The sequence below is a fragment of the Cynocephalus volans genome, chromosome 5 (genome assembly GCF_027409185.1).
Source record: "Cynocephalus volans isolate mCynVol1 chromosome 5, mCynVol1.pri, whole genome shotgun sequence".
Classification (NCBI taxonomy): Eukaryota; Metazoa; Chordata; class Mammalia; order Dermoptera; family Cynocephalidae; genus Cynocephalus; species Cynocephalus volans.
The window spans coordinates 118,640,694-118,655,974 of record NC_084464.1 but is presented as its reverse complement, the minus strand read 5'-3'; the positions used below and the strand labels follow the sequence as shown (position 1 = coordinate 118,655,974).

Here is a 15,281-nt window from a genome sequence, read left to right as displayed (position 1 = left end):
TAAATTACCAATATCTTATTAAAGTTATTTTATTCAGACAAAAATGACACTCATAAGTGGGAGAAAAGATTCTTAAAATAAACTGCTACTTTATAGGAGGCATAACAAGCCTCAAGCCAAATCTTTCATTATTTTAATAATTTCTACTTATTATTTTAAATATTTTATGTAATTCATGCTTAAGAGATGGTGATTTTTCTACAAATCTTTTCATCAAAAAGGTGGATATTTATTACTATGAAAGTGCTTTAAAAACTATAAATTTGAATTCTTAAGTTCTTTTTGTTTGTTTTTCACTTTTTTTTTTTTTCACACTACAATAGTTAACTTTATTTGATTAAGGGCTCCTATTGCAAGCATTAAACCAAGCATGGGTTTTAATTCTGCGAGCCCAAATTCACATACTAGCGAAGATAAAAGCAAACTGTGATACACATACATGGATGAAAACTAAAGGCTCACGGTTAATCACATTGTAGTTTTTAAATTTCTGCCAGCCTAGAACTCAATAGTCACAGGTCTTTCAGGTCTTTCTGGATGTCCCACAGGGTATCTGCACTTCTCTTGAGCTGAGCAACCTCATTATCCTTCAGCTTCTGGTTGATAACAGTGGTTAATCCCTGAGCGTTGAGTGTACACAGAAGGCTCTGGAAGACTTCATTCTCAATGCCATACATCCCTTTCACCATTGTTGACACTGGATGAATCCTGGATAGATTTTTCAACATGGATTCAATGAGATCAGCCACACTTAATCCAATGGCCCAGTTGGTGTATCCTTTTAGCTTAATGTCTTCATAGGCACTATCAACCACCATTTTACGTACTTCCTTCCAGTTCTCACTATCATTGTCTGTTCTCATTTCTGGATTCAGTTCCTGGAGAGAAACACCTGCCACATTCACTCCACTCCATACAGCCACACTGGAGTTGCCATGTTCTCCCAGAAACCATCCATGACAGCTGCTGGGGTGAATGCCAAGTTTTTCAGCCATAAAATAGCGAAATCTAGCAGAATCCAGATTACACCCACTTTCAATCTCTCAGTGCTTGGGTAATCCACTTAGTTTCCAGGTAACATGTGTAAAGATGTCCACTGAGTTCATCAGTACAATTATGATGCAATCAGGACTGTACTTGATGATCTGAGGAATAATGAATTTGAAGACATTAACTTTTCTCTGCACCAGATTGAGACAACTCTCCCCCTCTTGCTGACGGACTCCTGCAGTTACCACCACAATCTTAGAACTGGCGGTCACAAAGTAATCTTTATCTGCTACAATTTTAGGTGTCTGAAGCAATAAGTTCCCATGCTGCAGATCCATCATTTCTCCTTTGAGCTTATCTTCCAAAACATCCACAAGAGCAAGTTCATCAGCCAGAGACTTTCCCAGAATGCTGATAGCACACGCCAAGCCAACTTGTCCAACACCCACTACAGTGATCTTATTGCTTGGGACCGTTGCCTTCTCTTCTGCAACTGCTGCAATGAGTTTTTCCTTAAGGGTTGACATTGTGCACAGGAGAGAGAAGGCTCTGCAGAGCGCTGAATAACAGTCCTGAGAGGGAGACAATGTCCGCGGCATGTGTCTCCCCCAGCGCAGGATCTGCAAGGCTTTACTTATGTCTTAAAAAGTTAAATTATTCACTAGTCTAGTTGTTTCCATGAAAATAGTTCTTCAGAGGTAATTTTGGTTCAGTGATTTAGGAAGGCAGCTAAAGACATAAAATATTATTTCTTTGTATTTTTTTCTCACTTTCTTTATATCCAATATTGCTTTTAAGTGAATCTCTAACTGTTGTATGACTGGTAGAAATAAATTGTATAAAGTATTGCCTTAAGAAAGACATAGGTATGACAAATACACCACTTATCCTGATTTGATCATCACATGTTGTACACAAATACTGATAGTCAGCTCTGAACCCCACAAATATGTATAACCAATTATGTTTCAATAAAAAAGAGAAAGACATAGGCAAGTATTAATAAATAATAGTAAGAATAAAGTAATAAATACTTGACACACATAGAATCAGTCATTTAACCTGATATATTTTTTAACCTTTCATTCTGTATTCAGTGTCTAAAACATGGGCTTAGTGTCATAAACAGCGAAATGGACCTGGCAACACCAAACAAAGGAGAGAATCGAATTAATGGGTGGCTTTTATTAAGTGACACATATTCTTAGGTATAGGTTCAACATAACACAGTATAAAAATAACTTTGTATGAAAAAATACTAAAAGAACTAAAGAAAATAGATACCATTTTATGTGCTATATTCTGTGTACATATTTCTTTCATAGCACTTCATTGAGCTATAGATAGATAGATAGATAGATAGATAGAGATAGAGATAGAGTGATCAAATCTTTCTCTATTAAGATCTTTATTGATCTGCAAAATCCTTGAAGGAAGGACTGTCTATATGTTTGTATCCCTGGTACCTTAATACATTGCATGGCTTATAATGGAATGTCAATAAATACCCATTCAATAAATGAACATATTTCTTTTTGTATTTCTATTCCAACTTACTGAGGAAGTTGTTTCTGCAGATTTTGATAGCTTGGTGATAGTCACCTGATGATTTGTAGACTCAGAATTCTCGTTAACCAGATTTCGCTAATTCTATTCAGTACAATTAACCTAAATACTTCATCAAAATCCAAAAGTATCTTCTAAAAAGATTGCAAGTCTGGATCATGAAATCTAGCATCCTACATGAGAAACAAGTAGGGTTTATACACATTTTGCTCTTGATAATTGTTTTGTCCTATTTCACCAATTAATAAGATTATTGGGAGCAATTAAAATTTTTCTACAAAATTTATTCATTTATTATGAAACACCACCTCCTTAGAAAGGAGCCATTTATAGGTTGGATTTGATAGGTTCCATTGTTGGAAGTCTCCTTCAAAGCCTCTTTCCTAATATCTTTGTAAGAGATCAATACAAATAAACTTTTGAGAAAACGACTTCCAATTCTAGAATCTGAAAATCCAAGTCGTGTATATTCAATTCCTCCAGTGTGGTAAGAGAAGTATAGATTATATATGCTATATTCACAGCTGCATTCCCAGAACATTTAACAGAGCTTGGTACATAGTAGGTCCACAATATTTTTTTGTTTGAATTAATGAATAAATCAACAAGAAATACTGTATATAAGTCCTTCAGCCATTAACATACTAAAGATATGAATTTTCTTCACACTGATCAGTGTGACAGGATTACCAAGAACTCTGAAGTGGCAACTGAACATCATGGACAATTACTTTCAGAAACAAGATTTTATAAAAAACATATGAAAATTAAGCAGACATAATTTTTGTATGGGGAAGTCTAAATAACTTTATTTAACATGCTATTTCATCTTTTAAGCATATCCCTGTACAAAAATTAAGCTGTTTACAGAATCCTTACCAAAGTTTTTTGTATTGCAGTTAGTTGATTGGTTATTTCAGCCATCAAAGTTTTCCAGGCCAAGGTCAACTCTTCTATGCTTTCTGGTACATCACTTTGGAATTTCAACAGAATATTTGGTGAAACATTTGAGGAAATCACTAAAGAAATATTTCTTAGAAAATTTTTGATCCACTCTATAACTGCTTCTGTAACAAAGATATAAATTAGGCTAATCTATTTGCGCAAAAAAATTTAACTCTTCCTCCTACAAAACTGCAAACTACAAGCTTTGGATATCTGTTCAGTGAATAGCAGAAAACCTTTCTTGCAAGCTCTTAACCATCTCAAACTGACAAGGGCCTGGCACATGCTATTGATGGATGTTGGAGGTTCAGCATCTGTGCAGCACAATCACCTGTGCAGCATGATCCCAACACTGATTCTCAGGCCTCATCTGCTGAGATGCTAATGAAGAATTCCACAAATTTTTATATTTAAATCACTCATCTAAAACAGAGATGTGCACAATAATAAAATCATAGTGCTGAAGGGGACTTCCTTCAACTCTAATTCATCTTAGATTTCAAATAGAACAACAACTAAGCCTTCAGAGAGGTGAAACCCTTTCCCTTTATAAATCCAGTAGAAGCTCATTAACCAGTGTCTCCTATCATCCATCACTCACTTTAAGATTAGTGCCTATATTTGTATACTGCACATTGCATGTTTTCAAATGAGGACAGAATGTTTGAAATTAAAAGATAAATATTCTTTCAGGTATGTTCATTTTAGTTAATATTTGTGGGGATGGCAAACTCTGACCATTTTAGAAGGTCTCTCTAAGAACATCCTCAAGCATGTATCGGCTAATGAAGTACAGATTTGTGGCAAGCTTTTTCTCCTCTTTGTTACCAGTAGTTATTGTCCACCACAAACCTGTGAAAGCTTCTGCACTTTAGCTTGTTTACTGTGCATTCTCAATGTCTACAAATGCAAACAGACAGATTAGGAAAATAGTCAGCCATTCCTTTTAACAGGGTTTGTAAGTACCACACAAATTGCACCTCAAATGCCTTCAGGTGTGGAAAGAACTGCATCTCCCTTTGTGTAATTGTGAGGCGAATAATCAGCCTCAAGCTAAACAGGGACTAGCAAGACTTCCTCTCCTGATCAGACAGAGATAAGAGTGAAACACTACCTGTCAGACTTTGCCCATGGTCCTCAGACAAAATGACAATCTTAATGGACTATGGTAAGCTCATTTACTTTAGAGGTGAAGAAAAATCCTTAACAATGAAACATTCTCAAGAACCAGGGAATTTAAAGCAAATATCAGAACACATATTTATTGCACTTATTGAATGAAAGGGAAATTGGTAGATAAGGCGCAATAAACCTGCACTGATACATAACAAAAAGGAAAAAAAGGAATGATTTTTTTCCCTTGCTTTAGGACACAGAAGAAGGAAGAAAGCCAGGGTCTAGAGTAAAAGTTGAAGAGGATATGTTGGGAAGGGAATATGAAGCATGTACATAAGTTGTAAAACTGCTGACTTCTTTCATTACAAAATATCTACAGGCAGCATTTGAAACTCTCACTTGGGGAGAGGCTGTCTTAAAGCTGATGCCAGATCCCTAAAAGGGAGGCTCAAATGGCCCAGGTCGCCCCGGCAATGCTTTGCTGAAGCACTATGTCCCTAAAGAGCAGTTTTGCATCGATAGATTTCTTGGTCTCACATGCAAAAACCTACAGTGGAAACAGAATACCCCTGCTCTTTTACTGTGCACATGAAAGGAATAGAAAAGAGGCTAGAACTTTCTGATCCTTTAAAACAAGCTCCCAAGCACTTTACCGTCTTTTGAAAATCCTGTGAAGTTTCCTCCTGCACACACGTCCAAGATGCATTGTGTGGGGTGCATTAACTTAGAGTTTGTGTTGTACTTCACCTGCTGCCTTGTTTAAATGTCTACCTTTGTGAGCCCATTTTGCCAGGAACCCTATTCTCCATCTCAGCAACAGCATATAGGTCAGGGCAATTGAAGCTGGCACTTAATGTGCATTGACAACAGATTGGTAGTCAGGTAGCCTGGGTTCTACTCTCTGCTTTTCCATAAATACTTTTGTATTCCAAGGAAGTCAGTTTTCCTCCCTGGGCCTCTCCTTCTATATCTGTAAATCAAGAGTGTTGGACTGGTTGACTTTTAAGGTGCATTCCATCTCTGTAATTTTAAATTTCTACATTGGCAAAAGAGAATTGATAGGCAATACTTGAAAACCTCCCTTTTTCCTTTTGGCAGCCTTTTACATCCCTTCATGGAAGAAGAGAACTTTCTATGTGTTATTTTTTATTTTTAAAAAGTGAAATAGACCCTGTTCGTGTGTAATTTAACATTTATTTGTGTACTACTTGGTTTTCAAGTATTCCCAGGAACTTAGCAAGGCCTTATCCAGCTCAAACTGGCTTTGATTTGTTTCCAAAATTTACACTGGCCAAAATACTTTGATAAAAAATGTAAGGGCTGGCCTGTGGCTCACTTGGGAGAGCCTGGTGCTGACAACACCAAGTCAAGGGTTAAGATCCCCGTACTGGTCATCTTTAAAGAAAAAAAAAAAAAGTGTAAATGATACTTTAAAATAGAGATTTACAATTTCTTTTTCTTTTCTTTTTTTTTTTTTTTGTCACCCACACCATGGGAAACTGTGGCTCATTTTGGGGAGGCAAATCCTTCCTGTATTCCTGCAAGGTGTTCACCATTTTTTAGTCTGCTTTAGTAAGATTTAGCCCAGGCAGGGGAGATCAGCATTTAAGCTAAGTCACTACTCTAGCTGCTGGTAGAGTGCAGAGACAGCGTTTAAATAAAGGTTTCAAAGGAGGTGACTGTTAGCTTTTTATCTGGGCCAGTTCTCTGGATGGATTCTTCACTTCTCATTTTACTTTCCTTTAAATTTTTATTTTCATCAAAGTTATATATGATTAGTTTTAAAAAATAGCATCACTCTGGAAGGCTTATTACAGTAAACTGCACAGCAGTTCCTGTGCTTCCCCATCCCCCCGTACCTTACTACTGATCCATCTTCCCAGGCCAGTCACCTCCATCCTGTGCTGGATGTCCTGACTCCAGAATCCCATGTTATCCTCTTGAGTCATTCCTCATTTTGCTGGTTAACATATTCCAGTAGCCTCCTGAGAATGGGTGCTCATTCTCTTGGTCCTTGTAGATTTAGACACTTTTTATACTCTGCTCTCAACTGAGTCAGTTTTCATAGTAAACATATGTTTACTCAGTCTGTTTTGCTCAACTAATAAGAAGTAGTTCAATGCTTTCTTTGTATTATTAACCCCAACTTTGGATAGATGTCATTTCAGTGTGGAGTAAACAAGGCATCCTTAACTCCTCTGGGAGAACTGCCATTTTGATTTCCTCAAAAATTATGGTACAATTTGTTTCAAAAGTATTTAGCAAAATGTTAAATTTTTTTCTGTATTCTCTAACTCAGCACCAAAATTGCACTCATTGCTTTCTGCCCCCAAATCTGTTCTTTCTCTTGTATTCCTATTGAGATTCATAGCAGTCATATATGCAACCAAACAGATCTTAAAACTCAGACATCTTTGTCTCCTTCTGTCAAATCTTCCACATTCAGAAATGCAGAGTCCTCTCTATATTACCTTTTGCATTACCTTTCTATTCTCACTGCAACCCCTAAACTTCATTCAACCCTTTGTTACAAAACAAAAAAGATCAAGTGATTTCAGCTGCAAGAACTGAATGATGTAGTGACAATGCTGATATCATAACTAAGTTTTTATCTTCCTAATTGAGCAGTCTGTAGGTAGACAGCTACTGGGTTGACTAGAAGCTCAATGATATCATCAAGGATCCACAGCCTCTTGCTCTTTCAGCTCTGCTGTTCTCAGGGTGTCAGTAATGTCTCCCTTGTAGTCACAAAATGGCTTCTGCAGTTCCAAGCATGAATTCTCCCCAGTTCCCTGGTCCACATTGACTTATCCTTCCTCTGTGTTTAGAGAACTAACTACCTTCTTCCTTCTGTTATATTTAATAGTGGACACATCTATTTTAAAGGATCATGAGTTTCTTAGCGGCAGCAACTTGTGCCTGTATGTATCCCTACTGTGTCTTTTTCATAGGAGGTGTTCAATAAATGTGCATTGAGTTAAATTAATTTAAATCAAATTGTTGAACTCAAAGTTCTTGGAAAGAACTCTAGCTGCAGACATCCCATCAACCCTCAAAATGTTCTAATGAACTTATCTCTCACTAAAATGATCTAATCTCATTCTTCTTGTAGGTATTTTACTCTGTGAATGGTATTTTGCTGTTTGGTTGGAATGCAATTTACAGATTTGGAATTCCAAGAAGTTCAAAGTAAACAGAATACAACAATTGAAGCAATTTAAAACAAACAATATTACTGACATGCTCACATTCAGAACAAAGTCAAGTGCTGAAGGAACACTTATGGAAGGTGTTGATTTCTTTCCATTCTTCTCATCGTTACATAGTTTTAAAAGCTGAAAACAAGGATTATTCTTTCATGTTACTTTTATTAAACTCTTCAATTAATTTACTCATTCATTCAAAGGGTACTAAATGCAAACTAAGTAAAAACAGTCAATAATTTTTAATATAGTGACATGCAGACAAGTGTATTAATGGCTATTATAAGCACATCAGTAGCTGTAAATTGTTTATTTCTTCAGTTACTTGAGTAGGTTAGATCTAAAGGGAAAGGAATGAAAGAGAGCCATAAAATATTTATTCAGTACAGAGGCTCTTGTACCAGGAGCAAGATCTCGGGTTCTTCCTGGGCTCCACCCACAACAAATCTTCCTACGTAAAAATTAAGCCACTAGCATCCACAGGGATTAGGTCCTTTGTTTGATACCAGATGTTCCCCACCACTGACTTTAGATTTTCCTGAGTTAGAGAAAAAACTTTGGTTTGCTCCATTACAAACCCTTTCACAGGACTTTCATCAGATTTCACTGGTTTACCATTGTTGATTGCAGTCAGAAGTAATTGTTTCAGTTGCAGCCTCCATTTATTTATGAGCACATCTACTATACGACACCAAACTTTTTTGTCTTTATTCTTAGCTATTGATCATCTACAATAATCATGCTCTGATGAAATGTTATTTACCAGGGAAAATATTTTCATTCAATGTCAAAAGGTTTCATTTCACCCAACTTCTTTTGTTACATAAACTCTCCGCTTTCTCCTCTGTAAAATGGGAATAAGTGCTCCTAGCATAGTGTTGAGAAATTAATACATGCAAACCATTTAGAACACTTCCCTGTAGATTCAACATGCTCAATACACGTTGACAAGTACTAGTAGATTTTAAATTATAGCTAACGTTATGAATTAATGGAAGACATTGACTGGATTTGTTTCTGTGCCATCTGAAGATTTAGAGTGGTGTTATTAAGAGCTTGGAAAAATAAACAGCCTTTTCCAAGATTTTCTCCTCTCTCAAATTTTCAAGATTCTTTTGGCTTTACATCACGCATGAAGCAAATATAAATTATTACTGTATTTTTAAAGCACCAACCATTTTTTTCAATTTGAAAATCACTGTTAATATTTTATATGTGTAAAATATGTACCAATTTATACATGTGTTACCAATAATGTAATCAAATTTGTAATAATGCTGTTTAACTTAGTTTGATCGATTAAATCTGTTTTTCAAAAGAACACTAGACTTAGTTGTTAAAAATCTTAAATGTGCATTTTGTTGGTGTTAATAATTTTCATTTGATTCATAGTAAAACTATTATTTAAACTACTGAAATTCTGTAGTTTGTATTTTTATAATAATTACAGTATTAGGAATTAATGGTTTTACACTGCAAGCATCTCATGTTTTAACATTTCTATTGTGATTGTATTCACAAGTTCTCTGCCTTGTGACTTTTATTTTAATAAAAATTCTTACAACAAAAGAAAAATTATTGAGGTTCTCCCTTAAAAAGGAAGGTGTCAACCTCAAGTAAAATGGAAACTTTAAGAATGAATTTTGTCCGCTTTATGTAGAGAAGGAATATTTAGTCTTGAACATTTAAAAGAACAGGAATGTCTTTCTTAGCTATTCACATTCTTGAAAAATAGCCACTTCTTAAAACAGAAACATCACGATTGTTTAGTTTTCTGTGAAGCAGCATGTTTGGTAAACAAATGCAGAGAATAGGAACATTTTTCAGCTTCCTGAAAAACCTTTAGATGCATGACTGCACATCATCTCTCCAGAGTAAAAATACAAATGACAGCAACTACTTAAAACCCTGTCCAAAACTCACACATTTGTTAAAAACATGAAGGTTGTGGAAGAGATCACTTGCTACTATGAATCATTATCATTCATTAGACTTTGAATTTATTTTACTGAATAGATTTTTTTCAGCTGTTTCAGAGTTCATTTTGCATACTAATGGAAAAAAATAAAGTTTAAAATTAATTTATTTGACTTGCAGTTTAAGATGATGTCTGGGTAAGAATCTCCCAATTTCCAGCAAAACACTTAATATATAGAGAAAGAAAAAACATCATATCACTATTGAAATTAAAATTGATAATCAACCCATTTTTAGAAGATGGGCAGCAATTTTAATAACTATAAAGGGGAAGAAACAGGATCAAGAAAAACAGTTGGCAGTTCACCCATTCTTCACCCATCAAAAAGAGTCACCCATAGATGAACACAGGCATGGAGACTTTCATATCACACTCTGACTGTCTGGACCTGCACCATTCAGTACTGTAGCCATCAGTCACATGTTACTATTGAGCATTTTTTAAAATGTGGTTACTAGAAAATTTAAAATTATATTTGTGGCTTGCATTTTTGGCTCCCGTTAAATATACGCAGTGCTGATCTATATCATGGCTCAGAGAGCTACAGTCTGTTCTAACTTTAAAACTGCCTAGCTTGGTGGACCTTCTGTTTGTAGTGGCTAGAGTACTTTTCTTCTCTAATCCCTCTCTTTATATATCCATATATATATAGTCACTTGGTCTCAGAAAACAAGGAAGAAATTTGGGGTGGAGTAGGGGTGGTGATTAACTATTGATGGTTTATTTTATCATGAAGCTTATAGACAGTGTTAACCAGGAAAGAGTCCTAATAGCAGGAAATATGTTGAAATTTGCAATTTTAATTTATAGCATCATTGCAGCATGTTAGAGAACCAGATAGCGTGAAAGGATAAGAGCTGTGCTGCATTAAACAGTGCTTGCAATTCAATGGGACATGAAGAGGGGGCTATGCCTTTTAACCTGCTTTATAGCTATAGATTTGAGAAGTAGGTTTTTATCAACTCCATGTACAGAATAAGGACTAAAGGGAAATTCTTGTGGCAAATTCTGTTGGCAAATTCCAAGTCCAGATAGAAAAATGCTCCACTTCACTAAGCGTCATGAAAATGCAAATCAGAACTACTTTGAGATATCATCTCACTCCAATTACACTGGCCATTATTTAAAAAAACAAAACAAAACAATAACAACAATAACAAAGACAGAATAATAGATACTGGTGAGGATGCAGAAAAATGAGAACCCTCCTACACTGTTGATGGGACTGTAAATTAGGGAAGCCCTTATGGAAAACAGTATGTAGATTCCACAAAGAACTGCAAATAGAACTGCCATATGATCCAGCAGTTCCACTGCAGGGTGTATATCCAAAGGAATGGAAATCATCATGTTGAAGGGATACCTGCATGCCCATGTTTATTGCAGCTCTATTTATAATAGCCAAGAGTTGGAACCAACTTAAATGTCCATTGACAGATGACTGAATAAGGAAAATCTGGTATATATACCCAATGGAATACTACTCTGCCATAAAAAAGAATGAAATTCTGCCATTCACCACAACATGGATGAACTTAGAGAAAATTACTCTGAGTGAAATAAGCCAGGCAAAGAAAGAGAAATACCACATGTCCTCACTCATAAATGGAAGCTAAAAGAAAAAAAAAAAAACTAAAAAGTGAGAAAGAAAGATACAACAATCACAATTATTCATTGAACTTTCAAAAGGAGAGAACAGAACTGAGGCCACCAGAGGTGGAAAAGGTGGAGGGGGATGGAGAGTTAGTGAGAAATCGGTAAAAACCACAAAAAATGATTATATTAAATAATGTTGTTACTTATTACCCTGATTTGAGCATCACATAATGCCAAAGGTGTTGATAGACAATACTGTACCCCTCAGATGTGTACAATCAATTATGTTTCAATTAAAAAAAAGAAAACAAACTACTTGGGACCAACAGAAAAAAACGTCCTACAGAATAAGGGAATAAAAACATCATACTGAAGTTTTGGTGCATGAGCATATTTGATTAAGAAATTACAATGAGTTTTTAAATTCACTTATAGTTGCACTGGAGACCTTCAGGGAAAAAAATGACTATGTGAGGACTTTAAATTCTGAGCTGAAGACAAGGTAAACAAACAAACAAACAAAAAAAGAACTGGGAAGTTTCTACCTTGGTCTCAAATAAAATTGTTCCTTCTTGTAGTCACAAAGCTGATGTAACTGCACATCAGAATCTGATACTGCAGTTAGTGGCTTTGGCTGGAAATGACAAGACACTGAGATTTGAAATGGCCAAATTTTGGAGGATTTGCATAACTCAGAGTACTGCAGACCCCCTCTCCCCCTCACAAATTCCTCTGAGCTTCCTGTAGAAATAATCTCTTTGAGAGACTGGTCTTCCCTTGTTTAGGGATTCTATTATGATTTTATCCAAGGTAGTTAGTTCAGAAGAGAGTGTCAAGTTTCAACATGATCCAACTTTACTGCCCCTCAGTATCTTCAGTTCAATAGCAAGAGCTAGATATAGCATATTTCAAATGGCCAATTATAAAATTGTAAACAAACCTAGGAGGAAAAGGTTTACATTCCAAAAGGACTGTAACATTTTTCTAAGGGTTTTTTTTTTTTTTTTTTTTTTTTTTTTAAAAGCCTAGGGGGCATGTGCAAATGGCTTCTGAGGGTTCTGGACCAGATAGAGTGGAACATAATTTTAGAGTTCTTTATTATGGTTACACTTCCCAGAAAACTTGAATTTCCTGTAGAAATAAACATAGTGTTCTAGCTTGTGGAGCTGAAAATTATTGTTTACTCAGTTGGTAAACCAAAACTGGACTCAACAGTGGCTTGAGCTGAATAAATTGAGATACCAGACATTATTTGCCTTAATGCAAAGTATAAAATACAAATATTTAGGGATTTTAGGGGTAAGGGTGATGGGGTAAATTTATCATGTATAAGCAGCTCATCCTCTGACCCTGTCCCCTGAGAGGCTTAGAAGACACAGCCTTAATCAAGACATGGACAGATACATAGCTAAGGGGAGTGCCAATTGCCCAGAAACTTTCTGGAGCTAGAATGCTCTCTGAAGCTAGAATGAAGGGAGATGCTGCCATTGAAATATGGTCCCCATTTTCTGTGGGAATGATGGGATCCTGGAGTAGCAGAAGCCAGGAATCAACACTTAACTTCAGGTATCAAAGTACATGTGGTTACCATAATGGGTAGCATATCTGAGATTTGTAGTGGCTACTTGATCATTAGGACTGAAATAGATGAATAGTCTTCCACGATCTTAATTAGTCTATATAACCTATAAAGAAGTACAGGTCTGATGAACAAAAGCTGGATGAGTTCCTGCGACTTGAGTTATGGCTCCAGACCTGAGTCAACTGACAGTTGCAGAGACTTCAGTGAAGCTTCCATCTAGTCTTCCCTAAAGGGATCTGCAACCACTTCCAGGATCAGACTGTACTGGGGCTTAGGGTTAAGATTAGGTGAGAAAATATTCAGATTTTTGGAGGATTACAGAACATTGGTTGGGAGCTATTTGCTGTGGACTCAGAATGCTACCCGTGCTGTACCCTTTAGAATAGAGGCTTGTGGAATTCTGGTATTAAGTGCAGTTTTGGTCTGAATTTATCTCATAGTGAGATAGATGAAGAAAGTCCATGAAGCTAGTCTGTCTTTGTTTTATCACTTCCTGAATGCATAGTTAAAATATACTTTTTTTCCCCAGCATTTGATAGAATCTCCATCTTTATTTCTCTGAGATGTGGAATAACATGTCAGTAAATGAGAGAACGTATGAAGTGAAAGTCCCTGGAGTTCCCAGCAATTAACAAAATAGAAAAACAAAAGCAATACTTATCCCTGAGGAAATCAGATGACAATAGCTTGTCAAATATTTGAATAATAGATCTTAGAGAATTCCCATGTTATCACAAGTTTAATCAGATTGTGAATTCAATTGTAGCTGCTGTTGCACTGGAGCCTCTGGCACATGATAAACAGATATTGATATGGTGACTGTATCTTCCCTATGCCATAAACCTAAAATAGTCCTAATAATAATCCCAAAATAATCCTAAAAGTGTCTTGTTTCACATTGCAGGGCCAGCTATATATTTCTCACCAAATTGCCTCAGGGATATGTCAACTCTCTAGCCCTATAAATTAGTCTCAACAAAAAGACTGATAACTTTGCCATCCCACAGGAAATCATAATGATAAAATCTGACAAGCAAGAAGTAGAAGGTCTCTAGAAGATCCCTTTGATCCTTTCTGCTCAAAGTGTGGGTCCCAGACTAGCAGCAGCAACAGCAGCATCACCTGGGAACTTTTTAGGAATGTAGACTTGCACAATTTCAGGCCTCACCCCAGTCCTACTGAATCAGAATCTTCATTTTAGCAAGATTCTCAATTGATTTGTATGCACACTACAGTTCTAGAAACACAGCCCTAGAGGCTTTAGAAGATGACTGCATATCTGGGTATTCACTTTTCTGGAAGAAGAATTCGACTGAAGTACAAATCTATACCAATTTATGAGCAATAGTTAATGACTTAGGCACATCAAAAGGGAGATTTGAGAAAAGAACAGGATTTGAGGATTGGTGACAAGGAGTTTTAGCGAAAAGTTTTGTGGATGGACCTCTTTTTCTTTCTGTGGAATCCCACTGCACAGGAACTCTCAATAATCAGGCAAAAGGTTAATTTATTTGCACTAGTTCACACAGCTCCTGCATGAGGAAAATAGAATCCAAACCCAAGCAGTTTAGCTCCAGACTCAACATTAGGCATGCAAATGCCAAGCATCCTCACAACCTATCTATAAGAAATTTAGTAGAGAAGTCTACTGTTAATGATGCAGATTCCTCAGTAAAGGGCATGGTGGGGAGGAGCTGCCTCAAAAAGAGGGTAGAGGGACATTCCCTCTAGCTATTTATAAGTTGAAGTCTTGGGAGTGTAACTAAAAATGTGGCTAAAAATGAATGTGTATAGATAGATGAACATTTAACTAAACCACAATCCACATGCTACTGCCTTTGTACCAAATACAGTTTTTGGACTTCAGATCCCATAATACTTAAAAGTCAGAGCCATGTGAGGGTCTGGCTGGTGAAGCGAAGCTCATATTTGTAGAAGTCAGCACTGGACTGAAAGGAACTTGAGTTCATGATTAGCTTCCTTCACCCCTCCTTGTGCTGAATACAATTATATTGTTTCTGGAGTTTGGTTGAACAATTAGTTGCTGTATTAACATTTGGGAGACCAGCCCTAAGATGAATTAAAGATTTACATATAAAACATGACAATTCCACCACTCATAAAACTCAAAAAATGTATTAGAAAATGTTGGATGTATCTCAGAATTGACAAGTAACTTAAAATCATGAAAGCATTGCAAGAAATAATAAAGACATGTTTGACTATGTATGTTTCATATTTTTGAGCATAAATAACAAGATCTGGCCATCACATCTTGGGCATGAGTGGTGATGGTCAGTTTGTA

The 15,281-nt window shown here is 36.1% G+C and overlaps 1 pseudogene; it reads right to left on the bottom strand.

Moving 5' to 3' along the window:
• Positions 1 to 462: 462 nt before the first annotated feature.
• LOC134378362 (L-lactate dehydrogenase B chain-like) lies at positions 463 to 1,517 on the bottom strand (annotated as a pseudogene).
• Positions 1,518 to 15,281: the final 13,764 nt, after the last annotated feature.